The following is a 23,660-nucleotide window of genomic DNA, read 5'->3' as shown; positions in this document are numbered from 1 at the left end:
TGGCATACGTGTTAAATCTGGCTGTGAAACAGTTACTGAAGTGTTCCCCCCATTTGCAAGACATTCGTACACCGTAAAGCACAGCTTCCTTGAGCTGCAGTGTCAGAACGTATCCACCAACATAGTCTGATTTGTGACGTTGCCACACGTTGGAATTCCACCCTCCATATGTTGGACCGACTGTACGAACAGAGAAAAGCCATCACCGATTTCCTGATGATCCAAGCAGATAGGGGTATTCCCATGTGTAACTTCAATGTGAACCAGTGGCAGCTCATATGTGACACCTGCCGTGTGCTCAGGCCCTTTGAGGAAGCCACATTATTAGTAAGTCGCCAGGATTACGGGATGAACTACACCATTCCACTGCTTCATTTCCTTCAACAAGTGTTGGAAACGATGGCTGGTCCGGGCACTGGAGACATAGCGTTTACATCTCACGGCCACATGAGCCCTGTGCGGGCTGAACTGACGGAGGAGGAGTGGGAGAGACACAGTGGAGCACAGTTTAGGTTTCACCAAATGAGCGGTTTTACTAGTAATCTGACAGGAGAGGAGGAGCAGGAGTAGCCAGAGCAGCTAGAGGATTATGAGGAAGGCAAGACAGAGGATCCAGACACACCGTGGCATTATGCAGTGGAGATGGAGGCAGGGAGTCCCTCCAAGTCACTTGCACAAATTTGCTAATTTGCTTGCGTAGTGACAGCTGAATTGTCACCATTCGGCAGCGGGATGACTTCAGGATATCCGCCTTATTGGACCCTCACTACTGCCACAAAATAGGGGCCTTTTTTTTACATCCACTGAGAGGGAGGACAAAATGACCTACTACAGAGGCATACCTTGACATGCCCATGCCAACACACCTTGAAGATCCGCTGGACTTCTGGGCAGTCAAACTTGATTTGTTGCCGCAACTTGCAGAGTTTGCCCTGGAAAAGTTGTCCTGCCTGGCCAGTAGTGTGCCATCAGAGTGGCTGTTTAGTACGGCGGGGGCCATAGTCACCCCAAGGAGAATTCGTCTGTCCATGAGAAATGTGGAGAGACTGACCTTTGTGAAGATGAATCAGGCATGGATCATCCAGAATTTCCAACCACCAATTCCTGTTGCATGAGAGTAGATGGACCATGGGGTCACACCAACATTTCACAAATATGGATATGGCCAAACAGATTTAAGGCGCTGCTCCCCAGTTACAAACATTCCTCAGCATCAGACCTTTTTTTTACCCACCTTTGTCACCGGGTACTGGTTTTGCCACCCACCGCACCACTCTGTCACCGGGTCACTTTCAGGACTCCTGATGCTGCTGCTGCCACCTCTAGGCTGTTTCATTCAGCCACTATATGACCTCTTCTCAAGCTTCAGCCAACTCCAGGCTGTGTCATTCAGCCACTATATGGTCTCTTCATGCTTCAGCCACCTCCAGGTTGTGCCATTCATCCAAAATATGGTTTACTGATGCTTCAGCCAGCTCCAGTCTGTGTCATTCAGCAACTACATGGTTTAGTGATGTTGCTGGGCCTAGGACATTACCTATATATGTTTATGGTAGCACTAGGTACCATACATCTTCAATGGAAATTTAAAAATTCATCTTTTAAGATTGTGAGGCCCTATTGTCTCCTCATCTGCCGCCAACTCTAGGCTGTGCCTTTCAGACACTATATGGTCTCCCCATGCTGCCACAAACTCCAGGCAGTCATTCAGCCACTATTTGATCTCCTCATACTGATGCCACCTCCAGTCTGTCTCATTCAGCCACTATATGGTCTCTTCTCATACTTCAGCCAACTCCAGGCTGTGCCTTTCATCCACTATATGGTTTCCCCCTACTGATGCCACCTCCAGGCTCTGTCATTGTGCTGCCGTGTGACATGTGACTCCTTGTTAGATTTTGTCCTTTGGACCCACACGCCGGGGCCCCGGCCACTAATACTTGGGAGCTAAAAGTTCAATTTCAAAACCCTCAATTTCAATTTCAAAATCTTAAATTTCTATTTAAAATTAGTAAATTTCAATGATATCCTCATGCTTTTGCCAACTCCAGGCTGTGCCATTCAGCCACTATATGGTCTCCTCATGCTTCTGCCAACTCCAGGCTGTGCCATTCAGACACTATATGGTCTGCTCATGCTTCAGCCAACTCCAGGCTGTGTCATTCAGCCAATATACGGTTTACTGATGCTGCTGGGCCTGGGTCTGGGAATAAAAATGTTTTTATGGTAGCACTAGCTACCCAAAATCTTCAGTTTAAATTTCAGAATTCATCTTTTAATCTTAGGGATTGTGAAGCCCTAGTGTCTACTCATGTTGCTGCCAACACCTGGCTATGTCCATCAAACTCTATATGGTCCCCTCATGCTTCACCCAACTCCAGGCTGTGTTATTTAGCCAATATATGGTTTACTGATGCTGCTTGGCCTGGGCCTGGAACAAAAAATGTTTTTTGGTAGTACTAGCTACCATAAATCTTTCATTTCAATTTCAAAATGTATCTTTTATTTTTTTTTTCAAAGTAAAATTTTTTATTTTCAAAAATAGCATACAAGACACTAAAACAACAAAAGCATCTTACAGGAAGAAAGAATGATATGAGTGACTCTCTTCGATGCGCTCGTGGGACGGCCAGTTCAATATCATAGAGGAGCTCCTTACAGCATGACAATGGTTATATTCAATATAACAATGCAATTCAGAGAGAACATGAGAAAAATAAAAAAAAATAAAAATAATAACTGGAATGTAAATCTCAATAAGGGTGTAGGCCAGGTGTAGGGAAGGGCCGTCAAGTTATGGAGGGTATGAGCACAGTCACACAGGTCAAGAGAGAAGAGAGGGAAGGGAAAGGGCAGATGGATCAAAGTAGAACAAGAACAAGAATGTGAGATGAATGTTAGAGGGAGAAGAAGGAATAGGGAAGCAGGCGAGCTAGAGAAGGACGTACCTCATGAGTCTGGCAGGACCGGCCACCTCCAGATCCGCGGTCACCAGGGTAGTACTGAAGAGATTGGCAGCTGAGCACAGATGTATCACATTATGCCTCCAAGTGAAAGGACTCAAATTCCCCAGATGACATAAAGGCAAGCCAAGGACCCCAGATATGCTGGTATTTGTCAATCTGCTGTTCCGATACCGCCATCAGTTCCTCCATTCTACAAATATGTGATATTTCTTGCAGCAAGGACGAGAGGGTTGGAGGTCTGGGAGATCTCCATAGCCTGGGGATCACCGATCTGGCAGCCATCAACACGTAGTGTAGAAGGCGGGTCGAATGTTTAGGAAGCGATGGGGGTAGAATGGATAATAAAGCCAGTTCCGGGGTCTTGGGGAGTGTGTGGGAGGTTAGCTTGGACATGAGTTTCAAAGTGCCCGTCCAATAGGAGTCAAGTGATGGGCAGGTGAACCAAATATGGGTCATAGTACCTCTGTTGACTCCACATCTCCAACACATCTCTGAGACCCCAGGATATATATGGGCCAATAAGGATGGGACTCTATACCATCTGGTCAGCACTTTGTAGTTGGTCTCTTGCGTTCTACAGGAAATCGTCATTGTGTGACAAACTGATATCGCCCTGTGCCAGTCTGTATCGCTAATCGTGTGTCCCAATTCAGATTCCCATGAGGACCTAAATCTAAGTGGGGGAGAGGCAAAGCTGTCTAAAAAGAGGGTGTATAGCATCTTAATTTGACCCTTGGAAGGGTGCGATTCAGCACAAAGACGCTCGAACGATGTCAAGGGACGATTGAGAGCCAAGCCATGTTTATTGGTGTGGTAAAAGTGAGATAGCTGGGCGTATTGGAACTGATATAATGGTGTAGTCGGGTTACTTGGGCAAAGTTCACTAAAGGTTTTCAGATCCCCATCACGTGTGAGAGTATGAAAGGTTGTGCCTTCAGAGCGAGGTAGGGTCAGAAAGGTACGAGCTCGAAAAGCTGGTGGGAATGCTGCATTACCAAAGAGCGGAGTGAGCGGTCCGTCAGGAGAGAAAAAGGGAGAGCGTCTCAAAATGTATCTTTTAATCTTAGGGATTGTTAAGCCCTAATGTCTACTCATGCTGCTGCTAGCTCTAGTCTGTGTCATTCAGCCATTATATGGTCTCCTCATGCTGCCAGCACCTCCTCGCTGTGTCATTCAGCCACTATATGGTCTCCTCATGCTGCCAACACCTCCACACTGGGTCATTCAGCCCCTATATGGTCTCCTCATGCTACCAACACCTCCACACTATGTCATTCAGCCACTATATGGTCTCCTCATGCTTCAACCTCATCCAAGCTGTGTCATTCAGCCACTGTATGGTCTGCTCATGCTGCCAACACCTCCACGCTGTGTCATTCAGCCACTATATGGTCTCCTCATGGTCCCAATGCCTCCACGCTGTGCCCTCCAGCCACTATATGGTCTCGTCATGGTCCCAACACCTCCACGGTGTTCCCTCCAGCCACTATATGGTCTACTAATGCTTCAGTCACATACAAGCTGTGTCATTCAGCCACTCTATGGTTTCCTCATGCTGCCAACACCTCCACGCTAGGGCTGCAACGATTAAATGATGTAATCGATTAAAATAGATAATGGGATTCATTGTCGACGAATCCCGTTATCGAATAATCACCCGATTCGTTGTCTGCCATCAGTGGCGGCAGTGAATGAATGAATGAAGCTGACATGTCTCCGCTGCTGCCCTGCTCCTAGTGCAATCAGCGCACCGCTGGGACATCTGTACCCGACGGAGATGAGCAGCAGAGAATAGACATGTCCCGGCTGTGCGTTAGGAGCAAGGCAGCAGTGGGGAAATGTCGGCAGCAGGGCCCCCCTTTAGACCGCAGCCCCCACCCTTGTAGACAGCTCACCTACAGCTGTCATCTGTCGGGTGCTGCCGCTCCGCTGCCCCGTTTTCCCGTCTGCATCACGTTCTATGGAGGACCATGGGACATACACGTCACTCCACCTCCTCCCCTGCGCCCGGGGTAATGTTACGGAGGAAGCAGAGTGACGTGTGTGTCACATGGTCCTCCATAGCACAACGTGATACGGACGGGAGAACTGTGCAGCGGAGCTGCAGCCCCCGACAGAGGACAGCTGCAGGTGAGCTGTCTACAAGGGTGGTCTAAAGGGGGGCCTGCTCTCTAAAGGGGGGCCCTGCAGTCTAAAGGTGGACCCTGCGATCTAAAGGAGGGCCCTGCGGTCTAAAGGAAGGCCCTGCTGTCTAAATGAGGCCCTGCTGTCTAAAGGGGGGCCCTGCAGTCTAAAAAAGGGCCCTGCTGTCTAAAGGAGGGCCCTGCTTTCTAAAGGAGGGCCCTGCAGTCTAAAGGGGGGCCCTGCTGTCTAAAGGGGGGGGGTTGCTGTCTAAAGGGGTCTGTAAAATGGTCTGCAGTCTGCACATACACATGTATATAGGAGTGCTAAATAAAAAAAAGTAAAAGAAAAAAAAAAGAAAATATTACATTACTTATGTGATACTATCGTATGGCTAACTGTCTGAACTATTAAAATATTAGTGAATCATTAACATTTTTTTTTAATAGTTCGGACAGTTACCCATGCAGCAGTATCAAATTTACGCTGGTTTCTGTGCAGTATCATTAATAATGATCCTGTACAGCAACCGGCGTAAACGTAAAAAAGAAAAAAAAAATTATAAAATTGCTGTTGTTTGTTCACATCACATGCTAGAAACTTTTAATATGGCCATTGTACATAGTTTTTCAAGTAGAATCAGCTGAAACCCTTTTTTTGGCATTTTGAAATTTTTTCCGATTAATCGATAAAATTATGAAAATAATCGTTAGCTACAGCCCTACTCCACGCTGTGTCATTCTGCCACTATATGGTCTCCTCATGCTGCCAATACCTCCACACTGTGTCATTCAGCCACTATATGGTCTCCTCATGCTGCCAATACCTCCACACTGTGTCATTTAGCCACTATATGGTCTCCTCATGCTGCCAATACCTCCACACTGTGTCATTCAGCCACTATATGGTCTCCTCATGCTGACAACTCCTCCATGCTCTGTCATTCAGCCACTATATGGTCTCTTCATGCAGCCAACACCTCCACACTGTGTCATTCAGCCACTATATGGTCTCCTCATGCTGCCAACATCTCCACACTGTGTAATTCAGCCACTATATGGTCTCCTCATGCTGCCAATACCTCCACACTGTGTCATTCAGCCACTATATGGTCTCCTCATGCTGCCAATACCTCCACACTGTGTCATTCAGCCACTATATGGTCTCCTCATGCTGCCAACACATCCACGCTGTGTCATTCAGCCACTATATGGTGTCCTCATGCTGCCAACTCATCCACGCTCTGTCATTTAGCCACTATATTGTCTCTTCATGCAGCCAACACCTCCACGCTGTGTCATTCTGTAATGGAGCTGGATGTGGATTCTCTAACCTGTGTGGCTGATGACTCGGACCATATTGGGGAGCGGAGTCTAAGGTGCTGCTAGTCTTCACCAGAGCTTGCCACAAGGCAGGATGGGTTTGCTGCGACAGGCGACACCCAGGTCGCTACCCCCGACACAGCTCGACCCCAGAGGTAGCTGGGCAAAGCAAGGCACCAAAGGATAAGGCAGTAGCGTAGTCAAACGTAGCAGAAGGTCTGGATACACGAGTGTAGTGTATTAACACAAGCCAGGCTGTATAGGTTGCTTCTTTATTCCATGAACTCCACACAGACACTACCCCAGCCACTCCCAGCACCCAGGCATATACATAATATTGTAACATTTTGCAGCCAGCAACTTAACCCATTGTTTACCATACTACATTCCCTCCTCTCTTTGAATAACACATAACATGCACAACAGATCAATAGCATTAACAAAATGCATGGATGAACATCTAACATTTTAAACTGTAAACTCCTGACCATACACATAGAGGGACATTTATCAATGTTTGCTTATGTATTCTTTTTTTTTGTAATTTTTTCCTTACTTTTTTTTTGCTTATGTGTGACTTATTTATCAACTGGTTTCAGCCTGTTGATAATTTTCTTTCACGTAAGCAATTTTTCCTTTTTTTCTTTGGTAGTAGCTTTTTCTGCTCCATGTTTGAGCTGGAGTAAATTTTGTAAATTTTTAACTCTGTTGCGACTTTCTTTTGCGCAGTTGCGACTGTCGCAGTTAATAAATACCTGACTACCCGTAGTCCATTTTAAAATTATTACTACGTAGTTAATTTTTGGAAAACTTGCTTTTCTCTCTTTCCAGTCAAAATGTCTCAAGAAAAATCGCGTAGTCGCAGTTGCGACAATTTTGCGACAATTATAGTAAAGAAAACCTGACTAAACCCGTTGATAAAGGTCCATAATAGTCCTTAAGGTAGGCCGGTGGATTAGTTGCTCGTTTTTCTCTTGGCCATTCCGATGTAGATGGTTGTGGATTGAAGTCTGAATCACTGGAAGTACCATTGCTACTCTCTGCATGTTCGCCATCCTCCGATACTTGACCTTCTGGCTCAATTAATTTCTTCACAAATGAGGAATTACGCACTTTTGTGTGTCCATCTAAACCCTCCAAAACCACTTGAGTACCTCTTTTCTCCTTTACAACATAAGGCTCAGGTTCAAAGGATGGAGCCAGTTTGTTAAACCGATCATTTTGAAGCAAAACCTTATCACCCTGTTGAAGGCTACTAGTTTGACATTGGCGGCGATGGTTTGCATACTGTTAGGCCCGGATCTTCCTTTCCTCATCAATATGCCGAAAAGGTTTCTGACTCGTAGGAGGACCCCCAATTTCTGGCAATTTTGTCCTGAATTTGTGACCACAAAGAAGTTCCGCAGGACTAACTCCAGTGACATTATGCGGAGTTGTACAATAAGCCAAAAGAAAATGCCACAGTTCCTTTTTCCAGTCTCTTATCTCTAGATGAGCAATTCGCAAAGCTTTTAGCAAGGTTCGATTCTGGCGTTCCCCTTCCCCGTTAGCCTGAGGACAGTATGGGGTTGTATGATGATGTTCAATAGCATTTGATTTCAGGTAATCATGAAATTCCTTAGAAGTAAATTGTGCACCATTATCACTCACAATCCATTTAGGCAACCCATGAGACGCAAAGATTATCTCCAACCCGTCAATTACAGTTGATGATGTAGCTTTAGTGAGAACTATCACCTCTTGCCACCTTGAATAATAGTCCACAACAACTAAAAGATGGTGTCCAGATGGAATGCCACACAGATCAATGGCTAAATCTTCCCATGGTCCCTCAGGTAGAACAGTGTGAGTTACTAGTTCTGGTTTAGGTTTGCTGCCCACCAGCTGACATGCTCGATATGAAGAAACCAACCGTTCCACATCCTTGTCAATTCCTGGCCACCAGACTTTCTCACGTAATCTTTGTTTGGTGCGTACAATGCCTTGATGGCCCTCATGGGCTAAGTGTAATGTTCGTTTTCATAAGTCTTTAGGCATCACGATACGATTGCCACGTAAAACTTGTTGTCTTGCAATACTCAGCTCTTGTTTGATCCTGTGATAGCTTGGGTCACAATCCACCCAAACACCTTGTCTTACACCTTTTCTCAACCGAGCAATTTCCGGATCTACTGATGACAATTCTTCAACCTCCCGCGGTGTCAATGCCTGAGGCATGGCGTTAGCAGCCACAAAACCAATGTACTCTTCTGCTAGGTTATGAAGAGGTGCTGAAGACTGGGCCAATCTGGAAAGTGAATCTGTTGCATTAGTCAGTCCAGGTCTGTACCGCACTGTAAATCAGTACAGTAACAATCGAAGAACCCATCTTTCAATTCTGGCGGATGGTTTTGATCGTGGAGAATATATCACTTCCAGAGGCTTGTGGTCTGTGATGATTTCAAAATCAAGTCCATAGAGATAAGTGTGAAACCGTTCGCATCCCCAAAACAACAGCCAAAGCTTCTTTCTCTGTCTGAAAATAACGTCTCTCCACATCAGTAAGGGATCTGCTTTTCATACTGAATAGGTCTGTAATCGCCTGTGCGTTGTCTCTGGACCAAGATGGCACCTAACCCCACAGGGCTAGCATTGACAATATTACACCAATCAAAATAGGTAGGAAAACCTCAGCATATATTATGTATTGTGACTACATTCAAATATAACCCAAAAAGTAGTTCACACCACTGTAAAAAACACCACAAAAGGAATATGGTCAATTTATTAATTTTATTGAAAAACAGAAAACCCCCCATAAACACTACCCATAAAATAACATAGATCACACAAGACATATAAAAACACTAAATGCGGTGGGGGAGTGGGACATAAGTATACAGGACAGTACCCAGAGGCAGCTTTTAATACAACCAAAGTGTATGCAGATGGAAATAGGGTAAAGTGCAAATGCCTTCATACATTAACAACAAACCATGGATCTTAATTGTCTGATAGCAGCATTCAAATTGTAAACATTAACATTTCTGTAAACATGTTTAAATAAACCTGGGCAGAATATATACCCAGAAATCTCAAAGCACCCTGGTAATGTGCTTGAAATACTAGCTGCCAAAAATAATGGTCTCCATAAATACTCCGTCCAATCTGCATATATAGCTAAAGTGTTAAGTAGCATACAATAAGGTGCAATGCCCCTATCCCTGACTCCCCCACCTCCCCTGCCGGAGCCATTATCGGGCGCTTCCGGTCGCACACACACGAGGACGCGACAGCCGGAAGTGTGTTTTCCAGGCGCCGGCGAGAACGCGCTGTGCGCATCATCACCGGGCCTCTACACATGCACCACCTGACCTGTCGCCCCCCGCGCATGCGCCCAAAAGTGCACACACTCCGGCGGCCATCTTGGTAAAGGGAAAACATTGCACACACATTAACAGCATGAAAAAAAGGTTACAAGATAAGTACAAATCACCATAATAAGATGTATAACATAATTAAACATATAAACATGATGCACAGAGTACCCAATTACGGAGATGACAACATGATTAGGTAAAAGACATGATTAGGTACATAGTTGGTAATAATACATATTGAGTGTATATTAATGAGATATGTCTAAATATACAGAAGAAATGAAAAAACTGTCTCTGCATACTTATATTCATCCATCCATGGGTATTGTGGGTATAATAAAAAATAATTATTATACAAATTAATCAAAATAGCTACTCATATTTCATATCTATGTCAACAAAGTAAACAATTATTTGTGCATACCAACAATATACTAAAATAATACATAACCGTGATATGGAGTTAATATATGTACACAATTATTACATATAAATAAAAAATATGAAAAAAAAAAATATTTTTATGTTATGTTTTATGTTAAAAAAATATAATATGTGAAAAACAGTGATGCAAAATGTGCACTACTAATAGTGTTTGTGTGTAATAATAACATATGTGAATTATGTGACAATAAATGTGATACAATTAATATATTGTATCAGTTGAATGATGGTGAATGGTGAAAAATACTACTAAAAATGTTTTGATAAAAATTAATAAGAATTAATAAAAGTTGTATATGTGAAATAAAACGAGGTGGGCAAATATGGTGAAAACATCAATAGAAAATACATATGAAAAACGTGAATGACAAAGTGTGAGTGGTAATTAAGTGACTATTTTAAATGATTGTGAATATTATGGGTGAAAGACTAACAAGTGGTGATTGTGTGACATGATAAAGTGAAAAACAATTAAGAGTATTATGGATATTATAAGTATGTAACTAAGAAAGTGATAAATGACATGATAGAATAATAATAGAACAGAGTACAACGTGCGACTACTCATATATGATGTGATATGATAAAAATAATACTATATATCATATGGATGACAAATGAAAATGGTGCCAATGAATAGTAGGCATCAGACCACTCCGGCAATATCCACTGTCAGTCCAACACGTGGCCCAAAAAAGAGAATCCTTAATTCCTCTCCTTATGCTGCACCTCCCGAGCACTTCTGAAACATGACTGACCTGTACCTGAAAAGAATATTAAAAATAATACAATAATTTGTATAATAATTATTTTTTATTATACCCACAATACCCATGGATGGATGTATATAAGTATGCAGAGACAGATTTTTCATTTCTTCTGTACATTTAGACATACCTCATTAATATACACTCTATATGTATTATTACCAACTATGTACCTAATCATGTCTTTTACCTAATCATGTTGTCATCTCCGTAATTGGGTACTCTGTGCATCATGTTTATATGTTTAATTATGTTATACATCTTATTATGGTGATTTGTACTTATCTTGTAACCTTTTTTTCATGCTGTTAATGTGTGGGCAATATTTTCCCTTTACCAAGATGGCCGCCGGAGTGTGCGCATGCGAGGGGGGCGACAGGTCAGGTGGTGCGTGTGTAGAGGCCCGGTGATGATGCTCACAGCGCGTTCTCTCCGGCGCCGGGAAAACGCACTTCCGGCTGTCGCGTCCTTGTGTGTGTGTGACCAGAAGCGCCAGATAGCCACTCGAGGGTATATAAGATCCACTGATGCCCCCCACCTCACTGCTCCTGGAAGTAGGGGAGTCAGGGATAGGGGCATTGCACCTTATTGTATGCTACTTAGCACTTTAGCTATATGTGCAGATTGGACGGATTGGAGTATTTATGGAGACCATTATTTTTGGCAGCTAGTATTTCAAGCACTTTACCAGGGTGCTTTGAGATTTCTGGGTATATATTCTGCCCAGCTTTATTTAAGCATGTTTACAGAGATGTTAATGTTTACAATTTGAATGCTGCTATCAGACAATTAAGATCCATGGTTTGTTGTTAATTTATGAAGGCATTTGCACTTTACCCTATTCCCATCTGCATACACTTTGGTCGTACTAAAATCTGCCTCTGGGTATTGTCCTGTATACTTATGTCCCACTCCCCCACGACATTTAGTGTTTTTATATGTCTTGTGTGATCTATGTTATTTTATGGGTAGTGTTTATGGGGGGTTTTCTGTTTTTCAATAAAATTAATAAATTGACCATATTCCCTTTGTGGTGTTTTTACAGTGGTGTGTACTACTTTTTGGGTTATAGCATTGACAATAACTTGGGTTTGTGCAGTAGGATTGAAATAGGCTAAAGATGTGGCACAAGTCAGCCGTCTCTTAAGTTCATTAAATGCACCTTTTTCCAAAGGGCCCCACTTCCAAGGGACTGCTTTGCGAGTCAACAATCTCAAAGGTTCACTGACAGGCTCTCTTCTGAGCAGGTGCAGTTACTCCTGTGGCTGTAACATAGAGCTGAAATCCCTTTTTCCAGTTGTCCCAGCGCTGTGAGAGACTAGTGTGGTCTCCAGACACATCAAATGGTCCAATAGCCGGTAAATCCAGAAATCTAGCCATCCTAGTCGCCAAAATGTAGTGTATTAACACAAGCCAGGCTGTATAGGTTGCTTCTTTATTCCGTGAACTCCACACAGACACTACCCCAGCCACTCCCAGCACCCAGGCATACACATAATATTGTAGCATTTTGCAGCCAGCAACTTAACCCATTGTTTACCATACTACAACGGGTAAGGCTAACAGGCTATAAGGGTCATTTAATCTCAGGCTAGGGGCACTGAAGATCTGGCAAGGAAGTGTGGGAGGTGCATGGACTTATAGAATGGTGTCAGGTGTACACAATAATTATGGGCGTACTGGCTCTTTAAATTTTTGCGGTCCAGCATGCGCGCCCTTAGGGATGGGGACGCTCGCGCCGGTGCTGGGACACAGCGGAGGCAGCAGGGGAGAGAGGTGAGTGACGGGCTGGGATTCACATGCGGGTGCATCCCGCGATGCGAATCCCAGCCCCACCGGCAGCTGGGGACAAGGGAACAATGTGCAGGCGGCCGGTGCAGGCAGCCGGAGCGCAGAGCGTGACAGTACTCCCCCCTTTGGTCTCCCCCTCTTTTTTGAGGATAAGAACTTGTGGATAAGGCCACAGTCTAGAATGTGGTCCTGCGGACCAAATCCTTCCCAATCTACAATGAAAAAAGGTTTTCCTCTAACCAACTTGTAATCTAAAATTTCTTTGATGACATAAACATTGGAGGTACCAGAGATGGGAGTAGGAGTGATGACTTTTTTAGAGAAGTGGTTATGGATAACAGGTTTTAAGAGGGATACATGAAAATAATTCGAGATCCGGAGAGAGGAAGGCAGATGGAGAGAATAAGCTACAGGGTTTAAACATTTTTTTATTTTGTAAGGACCCAATTTGCAAGGACCCGGCTTATAACATTTTACCTTAAAACGGATGAACTTGAAAGACAGCCACACTTTGTCCCCTGGAGAGAATTCGGGAGGAGGACATCTTTTCTTGTCCACTTACGGCATGCTGAAGAGAGTCACGAGTCTTTTGCCAGATGGAGAGGAAGTTCTGCACTTGATCACTGGCTATGAAAACTCCGAAGAAAGGGGACAAGGATAAAGGAGGACAAGGATGAAGTCCATAGACCGCAAAGAAAGGAGAAGACCCAGAGGATTCAGAATCCTTATGGTTGTAGGAAAACTCAGCCCAGGGTAGCAGATCGTCCCAGTCATTTTGGCGAGCAGAAACAAAATGGCGGAGATAGTCTTCCAACACCTGGTTTACCCTTTCGACCTGTCCATTGGATTGAGGGAGGTAACCCGAAGAAAAATCTAATTTAACTTGAAGACATAGAAAGAGGGCCATCCAAAACAGACAAATTGGATTCCTCGGTAAGAGACAATATGGGAGGGCAATCCCTGCAAGCGGAAGATATGGCAAAGGAACAACTTGGCAAGCTGTGGTGCAGATTGTAATCCCCACAATGGCACAAAATAAGCCATTTTAGAGAATTGATCCACAAAAACCCAAATGACCGTATTTCCGCCAGAAGAGGGAAGATCTGTAATAAAGTCCACTGCAATACTGGTCCAGGTTTGCTCTAGAAATGGATAAGGATGTAGTAGACCAGCAGCCTTTTTCCAGGGCACAAACTGAACAAGATCGGACAAAATCAACAACATCCTGTTTTAGAGTGGACCACCAATACTGTCGGGCGATGAGCTGTATGGACTTACAAATTCTAGCATGACCGGCCAATAGAGAGGAATGACCCCACTTCAGGACTCAGAGTCTTAAACGGGGAGGAACATAAGTCTTCCCTGGTGGCAAGTGCTGAAGACACGCGGGCGCTGCTGAGATGAGACGATCAGGGGAAATTATATATTGAGAATGGGATTTCAGGCCTTGAACATCAGAGGATCTGGACAGAACATCAGCACGAAGATTCTTCTCTGCAGGACGGAAGTAGATTAAGAGGTTAAATCTGGAGAAAAACAGAGACCAATGAGCCTGTCGAGGGTTGAGATGATGGGCAGACTGGACTGGACTGGAGCACGTTCTTGTGGTCGGAATAGATAGTAAGCAGGTGTACAGAGCCTTCCAAGAGTTGACACCATTCTTCTAATGCCAACTTAATGGACAAGAGCTAGCAATCTCTGATGGTATAATTTCTCTCTGCAGGGGAGAAGGTTTTGGAGAAAAATCTGCAGGTTAAAGTTCTCCCCTTAGAAGACTTCTACGTATACACTGCACCTGCTCCAACTGACGAAGCATCCACTTCTAAGATGAATGGCTTGCTAGGATTGGGTCTAGATAGAACAGGAGCCAAAGCAAAGGCAGACTTTAACTATTTGAAAGCTTCTTCAGCCGCAGGAGTCCAACCTCTTGGATTAGCAGTCTTCTTGGTAAACGAGATGGTAGGGGCTACCAGAGTGGTGAATTGAGGAATACATTACCGATGGTAATTTGCAAATAACCGATGGTGGCACAAAGAGCTTCATCATTCCATGATAACTCCAATGCCAGGGTACGAAACCGAATGGCATACTCGCCCACAGAGGAGTTGCCCTGAGTAAGACTCAGCAATGCCGTTTCAGTGGCGGAAGCTCTAGCAGGTTTTTCGAAGACACCCCGCAATTTTGTCAGGCCAAAGCCCTTCCAGTTAAAAGACTGAGGATGAAGGCCACCTTTGCTCGTTCCATAGGGAACTATGCATGGAGCACTGAGTCACAAAACCACGACAGAACTTGGGATCCCCCTCATATTTTATTTTTTGGGAAGAGACAGGCGGAGTCTGGATCTGGAGATGACTGCAGCAGTGGGAGGGGCCCCCGGAGCAGGAGGAGGCTGTGGTAGTGGTGGTTGTTGTTGAGCGGTTAGTAACTGCTGCATCATGGCGGATAACTGGCTCAACTGCTGTGTCTGCTGGGCCAACAGCTGTGACTGGAGTGCCACGATGGAATAAAGATCCGGACTATCAGGCAGAGGAACCCCAGAGGGATCCATGGCCGGATCTTGCTGTAACGCAGCTGGATGTGGATCCTCTAACCTGTGTGGGTGATGACTCGGACCGTATCGGGGAGCGGAGTCTAAAGTGCCGCTGGTCTTCACCAGAGCCTGTGGCAAGGCAGGATGGGCTTGCTGCGGCAGAGGATACCAAGGTCTCTACCCCCGACACGGCTCAACCGCACAGGTAGCTGGGCAAGGCGAGGTACCGAAGGAAAAGGCAGTAGCGTAGTCAAACATAGCGGAAGGTCAAGGCAGGTGGTAGACATGTGCAATTCGGTTCGGCACGAATGTCTAATTTACCGAATTTTACCATTTTCGGGCATTCGGACCGATCCGAATGCACGAAAACATATTTTGAACATTCCCCAATAGCTACGATAATACGAATAGCAAAATAACGAATGCATTCGTTATTTACCGAATGCATGCGGTAAATAATGAATGCATTCGTTATCCGTAAACGAACGTAAAGAATTCCTTCTAATAACAAAAATATAATAAAAAAGATACAGTAGTGATGGAAAAAATTGTATCTAGCGAATTGTATCTTTTTTATTATGTAAGCTAGATATAGAAAAAGAAGAGAGCAGAGCTTCCTCTAAGAGTAGTATGTTTTATAACATCAGGTATAGGTCAATGTGGATATATTCCACTATAGGTGTCCACTCACCTTGTGGGGTTGTGTGCCAGACACAACCACCATGAAGTGCTTGTCAGTGTTTTTACGGAGCTGCGTCCCGGTAATCAGAGGGGGGTGTCCCTCTCTGATCTGGAACATTGAGTAGAAATAGGAGAAAAAGCCGGGGTCCGTTGGCGCATGCCGTAATAATGTTCAGCAATCTAGTGTGGATATAAATTCTTCTTTATTGCCAGATTTTAGACGCGTTTCGAGGATACAACCTCTTTCTCAATAAAACATAGGCTTCTAACAACATTCATCTACAAGTGGTTTTTAAAGCTAAAAAAGCCCGCGAGTTAACCGAACCGCCCAGTGTGAACAGCGCTGTTCAGTGACGTGGACGGCGCACTCTGAGCGTGTAAACACTGGTTGTAAACAAAATACATGTGATCATAAAAACATTTTTTTTATATCAAATAGGTATGGAGGGAAAGAAATGTCCCAATATGGTGAGTTATATAAAAAAATGGTAGTAAGGATAAGAACCCTTACTACCATTTTTTTTATATAACTCACCATATTGGGACATTTCTTTCCCTCCATGCCTCATCGTCGGAGTTCTCTTGTCCCCGGAATCACATTTTCAATTCCCCGTCTTCCAACAGTCGGCAAACTATGCATATTAACCCTACCCACAGCATCACGCCTGCACATGACGATCCGAAACATCAGCTACAATAGGCGCAGGCGCACTGCCCATACAAACTTTCAGAGTCCCATCCCAGTCGTGAGTGCGCACGCGCAGCGCCGATATACACAGATGGCTCCTCAGACCTAGGAGATAAGTCCATTTGTTTTGGCAAATAACGTATACTATGTTCATTATAAATCACTTTAGAAACTGGATATAGACATATTATCCCCATAGAAAAAACCACCTACACAGATGCCGCTGGATGTCAGAGCCGACAGATAAACCGGTGCCGCATTCCAATACAAGTGCATCATTCCACATACATAGAGGCTCGTTCATTTTATTTTATTTTATTTTAGATTTTAAAAGTACAGTCTAACTCGTTTATTTTATTTTAAACAAGGTCTATACCTATTTGATATAAAAAAATGTTTTTATGATCACATGTATTTTGTTTACAACCAGTGTTTACACGCTCAGAGTGCGCCGGCCACGTCACTGAACAGCGCTGTTCACACTGGGCGGTCCGGTTAACTCGCAGGCTTTTTTAGCTTTAAAAACCACTTGTAGATGAATGTTGTTAGAAGCCTATGTTTTATTGAGAAAGAGGTTGTATCCTCGAAACGCGTCTAAAATCTGGCAATAAAGAAGAATTTATATCCACACTGGATTGCTGAACATTATTACGGCATGCGCCAACGGACTCCGGCTTTTTCTCCTATTTCTACTCGATCTTTTTTATTACGAAATGTTTATTAATTTTTAAACAGGAATCAATTTATGTGAACGGGTAAAGCACAAAAAATGTAGCCGACAATAATAAAAATTTATTGTGTGCGTGTTTTTCACTATTATTTTTTACATTTTTTAGGTTGTACTACTACACACTGTTCCATGATGGGAGTAGTAGTTACCTGTACTAATTGACAGATTGCCGGGGTCCCTTGCGATCCTCTTGTATAACGTACAGATGCGGCGGCAGCTCTTCTATGGTCCCCTGCACTCACGTGTATATATATATACACATATTCATATTTCCCACAGAGCTGTGATTGGCCAGATGGTTCCAGTCAATCACAGCTCTCTGTGAGAAATCGTAATATGTGTATATATACGGCTGTGCAGGGGACCATAGGAGAGCGGCCGCAGCATCCATACATTATACAGGAGCATCAAAGCAGGGGTCAGGATTGATACCTGCAGTGATCTTTCCTTTACTACAAGTACCACTACTCCCAACATGGAGTACACTCTGCTCCATGCTGGGAGCTGTAGTACCTGCATTAATAGACAGATCGCAGCGGGTGTCAGAAGTTACACTGGCTGCGATATGTCTATTAATGCAGGTACTACAGCTCCCAGCATGGAGCAGATTGTGCTCCATGTTGGGAGTATTAGTACCTGCAGTAAGGGACAGATCCCAGTGGATGTCACTCCTCCTGACACCCGCTGCGATCGTCCTTATGTGAATGTCGGGATAGCTGTTCTCAAGGCTACAGAGCCGGGAGAACAGCTGACGCTGAGCCGTAGGTATACATCGTATATCTACTGCCCAGCAAGAACTTACAGTGAGCCTGCAATGTGTATACTTTATACACATTGCTGGCTCACTTAACCCCTTGCTAAGCTGGGCGCTATGCACAAGCCCAGCAAGTAAAGAGTTAACTTATACTGCTGGACACTGTAGGTTAACCCTTTGGGCGGTATAAACTATATACAGCTATCTATAGATAGCTGTATATAGTGTATACAGAAGACGAGGTCCGCTTACTTCCCTCGAGTACCGGGCAGGTCCGTGTAGCTCCACCCCCTAGTGATGATGTCATTAGGGGCGGAGCTATAGAAGGGAACAAGGCTAGTTAATCTGAAGCTCTGGTCACATTGTCTGTTTTATATAATGTGAACAGACCCTTCTGGCAGTGTCTACCCAGACAGGGAGACTCCAGCTGTTGCTAAACTTCAACTCCCAGCATGCCCAGACAGCCAAAGGCTGTCTGGGCATGCTGGGAGTTGTAGTTTTGCACCATATGGTGGCTCCCTGTTTGGGTAGACATTGCATCATGGGTGCTCTCCCCAGCGGACAGCGCCAAAAATGTCATAACCAATTTTTTGTGTTTTGTTTATTCTCGTTTCAGATCCGTGTATGCAGAGGATTACTGCGACTTCGATGGATTACGGCGGATTTTTTTTTTCTTTTAATAAAATGGTTAACAAGGGCTGTGGGGGAGTGTTTTTTAAACAAAATAATTTTTCCAATGTGTTGTGTTTTTTTTTAATTGAATTTTCAGGCTTAGTAGTGGAAGCCGGTCTTATTGACTGAATCCATTACTAGGCCAGGGCTTAGCGTTAGCCCCGAAAACAGCTAGCGCTATCCCCCAATTATTACCCCGTTACCCACCGCCACAGGGGTGCCAGGAAGAGCCGGTACCAACAGGCCCGGTGCGTCAAAAATGGCACTCCTGGGCCTAGGCGGTAACAGGCTGGCATTATTTAAGCTGGGGAGGGCCAGTAACAATGGTCCTCGCCCACCCTGGTAACGTCAGGCTGTTGCTGTTTGGTTGGTATTGTGCTGAGAATTAAAATACAGGGAACCCTATACGTTTTTTTATTTTTTTTAATCTAAATAAATAAAATAAAAAACGCATAGGGTTCCCCGTATTTTCATTCTCAGCACAATACCAACCGAACAGCAACAGCCTGACGTTACCAAGGTGGGCCAGGACCATTGTTACTGGCCCTCCCCAGCCTAAATAACGCCAGCCTGTTACCGCCTAGGCCCAGGAGTGCCATTTGTGATGCTTCTCTTCCTCTTCCTGGCACCCCTGTGGCGGTGGGTACCGGGGTAATAATTGGGGGTTAGCGCTAGCTGTTTTCGGGGCTAACGCTAAGCCCTGGCCTAGTAATGGATTCAGCCAATAAGACAGGCTTCCACTACTAAGCCTGAAAATTCAATAAAAAAAAAACACAACACATTGGAAAAATTATTTTATTAAAAAAAACACTCCCCCACAGCCCTCGCTAACCATTTTATTAAAAGAAAAAAAAAATAATCCGCCGTAATCCATCGAATCCACAGTAATCCTCTGCATACACGGATCTGAAACGAGAAGAAAAAAACACAAAACATTGGTTATGACATTTTTGGCACTGTCCGCTGGGGAGAGCACCCATGATGCAATGTCTACCCAAACAGGGAGCCACCAATTGGTGCAAAACTACAACTCCCAGCATGCCCAGACAGCCTTTGGCTGTCTGGGCATGCTGGGAGTTGTAGTTTAGCAACAGCTGGAGTCTCCCTGTCTGGGTAAACACTGCCAGAAGGGTCTGTTCACATTATACAAAACGGACAATGTGAACAGAGCTTCAGATTAACTAGCCTAGTTCCCTTCTGTAGCTCTGCCCCCTAATGACGTCTTCACTAGGGGGCGGAGCTACACGGACCTGCCCGATACTCGAGGGAAGTAAGTGGACTTCGTCTTCTGTATACACTATATACAGCTATCTATAGATAGCTGTATATAGTTTATACCGCCCAAAGGGTTAACCTACAGTGTCCAGCAGTATAGGTTAACTCTTTCCTTGCTGGGCTTGCGCATAGCGCCCAGCTTAGCAAGGGGTTAAGTGAGACAGCAATGTGTATACTGTATACACATTGCAGGCTCACTGTAAGTTCTTGCTGGGCAGTAGATATACGATGTATACCTACGGCTCAGCGTCAGCTGTTCTCCCGACTCTGTAGCCCTGAGAACAGCTGATCCCGACATTCACATCAGGAGGATCGCAGCGGTGTCAGGAGGAGTGACATCCGCTGGGATCTGTCCCTTACTGCAGGTACTAATAGTCCCAACATGGAGCACACTCTGCACACTCTGCTCCATGCTGGGAGCTGTAGTACCTGCATTAATAGACATATCGCAGTGAGTGTAACTTCTGACACCTGCTGCGATCTGTCTATTAATGCAGGTACTACAGCTCCCAGCATGGAGCAGAGTGTACTCCATGTTGGGAGTAGTAGTACTTGTAGTAAAGGAAAGATCACAGCGGGTATCGCTCCTGACACCCGCTGTGATGCTCCTGTATAATGTATGGATGCGGCGGCCGCTCTCCTATGGTCCCCTGCACACCCGTATATATACACATATTCCTATTTCCCACAGAGAGTTGTGATTGGCTGGAACCAACTGGCCAATCACAGCTCTGCAGAAAATATGAATATGTGTATATATATATATATATATATATATATATATATATATATATACGTGAGTGCAGGGGACCATAGAAGAGCGGCTGCCGCATCTATACATTATACAAGAGGATCGCAAGGGACCCCGGCGATCTGTCAATTAGTACAGGTAACTATTACTCCCATCATGGAACAGTGTGTTCCATGCTGGGAGTAGTAGTACTACCTAAAAAAAATTTTTTAAAAAGTGAAAAACGCACACACTACATTTTTATTTTTGTCGGCTACATTTCTAGTGCTTTACCTGCTCACATAAATTGATCCCGGTTTAAAAATGAATAAGCATTTCATAATAAAAAAAAGATACATTTCGTTAGATACAATTTTTTCCTTCACTACTGTATCTTTTTTATTATTATTTTTTATGGTACCCTACAAAATTTTAATAAAAACGGTATCTCCATAAGTTTTTTTAGGATCGCTAAAGTCCAAAAAAGAATAAAAAGATTTACCGAATGTACCCGAATACCGAATGTATCCAAAAAAATCAGACCGAACACCCGAATACCGAATGTATCTGAAAAATAAAAACCGAAAATATTACCGAACCGAAAAAACAAAACAAAACGAAACGAAATTTTTTCTAGTGCACAAGTCTAGCAAAGGTGCGGAGTCTAATAACATAGTGGAAGGTCTGGATACACAGGTAAGGCTAACAGGCTATAAGGGTCGCTTAATCTCAGGCTAGGGGCACTGAAGATCCGGCAGGGAAGTGTGGGAGGTGCATAGAATGGTGCCAGGTGTACACAAGAATTATGGGCATACTGGTCCTTTAACCCCTTAAGGACCAAGCCCATTTTCACCTTAAGGACCAGTCCAATTTTATTTTTTGTTTTCGTTTTTTCCTCCTCGCCTTCTAAAATCCATAACGCTTTTATATTTCCATCTACAGACTCATGTAAGGGCTTGTTTTTTTTGCTTGACCAATTGTACTTTGTAATGAAACTTCTCATTTTAAAATAAAATGTACGGCGAACCCCAAAAAATATTTTTTTTAGGGAGAAAATTTAAATACAAATCACAATTTTGCACATTTTGGAGGCTTTCGTTTTCACACTGTACAATTTACAGTAAAAATGACATGTTTTCTTCATTCTGTGGGTCAATACGGCTAGATACTTTTATATTTTTGTATCGCTTAAAACAATTCTCCCTATTTTGACCACCTATAACGTTTTCATTTTTCCGTATATAGGGTGGTATGCGGGCTAATTTTTTGCGCCATCATCTGTACCTTTTATCGATACCACATTTGCATATTTAAAACTTTTAGATCATTTTTGATAAATTTTTTGGGGAATAAAATGTGACAAAAAAAGCAGCATTTTTTGACTTTTTTTTTAAATTACGTTTACGCCGTTCACCGTACGGGATCATTAACATTATATTTTGATAGCTTGGACATTTACGCACTCGGCGATACCAAATATGTTTGTTAAAAACAATTAGGCATTTTGGGGGTAAAATGGGAAAAATTGACAATTTTCATTTTTATTGGGGGAGGGGATTTTTCCCTTTTTCTTTACTTTTTATTTTTACATTTTTCAACTTTTTTTTTACACTTTTTATTTCCCCATAGGAGACTATCTATATTTGATTGCTAATACTGTTAAGTGCTATGCATAGGATATAGCACCGATCAGTATTATCGGCTATCTCCTGCTCTGGTCTGCTCGATCTCAGACCAGAGCAGGAGACACCGTGATATGGACGGAGGCAGGTGAGGAGACCTCTGTCCACCATTATAGATGATTGGATCCCCGTGATGGGGGCGATCCGATCATTTATTTAACATGCGCATTGCCGCAGATGCCGTGATCTGTTCTGATCACGGCATCTGAGGGGTTAATGGTGGACATCCGTGCGATAGCAGCCGGAACCTGCCATGTATGACACGAGCACAGCTCCGATGCTCGCCGTCACACATAGGAAGTAAATGTATGTCCTGGTGTGCGAAGTACCGCCAAGCCGGGACGTGTGCGCGCCCTAAGAGAAGGGAGCTGAGACACAGCGGAGGCAGCAGGGAAGAGAGGTGATTGATGGGCTGGCATTCGCATGCGGGCACGTCCCGCGATGCGAATCCCAGCCCCGCCGACAGCCTGGGACAAGGGAACAATGTGCAGGCACCCGGAGCGCAGAGCATGACAGATTCTCCACGCTGTGTCATTCAGCCACTATATGGTCTCCTCATACTGATGTCACCTCCAGGCTCTGTCATTGTGCCACTCTGTGGCAGTGATTGTAAACACAATGCCTGTAATCTGCATGTCATACTGAATAACAGTATTATTTCACTACCCCAGCACACTCCATATGCGTGTTAGAACACAACAAAGTGTTCTACACCCCTTTTGAGGCTCTCTGTAGGCCAGAAATAGCCGTATTTAATATAGATTGGCTGCAAATAAATTCAGATGGAACCACATTTTTAGAAAAAATTTGGCGAATCGGCCGAATCCAATATTTCAAAAGTTCGCTCATCTCTAATGTTCTGACATAGCATTGATCAGTGTAAGCAATCCAAAGATTGCATGTTGGCTAAAAAATAAAAGAGTAAAAAAAAGTTAATAAAAGTGAAATAACCCCTTCCCTATAAAATTACCCCCTTTTTCCATTAAAAAAAATTAAAATAATGTGCCGGTTAGCCCAGTGGAGCTGATAGAGACATCCGCGGTGAAATTGCGATGTTCCGATCAGCTGACTGGATGACAGGAGAGTCCTCACCTGCCTCCTCGTCATCCATTCGGCGATCTGCTGATCCAAGCCTACTCAGTGTAAAA

Source organism: Hyla sarda, chromosome 5 (genome assembly GCF_029499605.1).
Source record: "Hyla sarda isolate aHylSar1 chromosome 5, aHylSar1.hap1, whole genome shotgun sequence".
In the NCBI taxonomy this organism is placed as follows: domain Eukaryota; kingdom Metazoa; phylum Chordata; class Amphibia; order Anura; family Hylidae; genus Hyla; species Hyla sarda.
Note: the sequence above shows the minus strand (reverse complement) of the source record.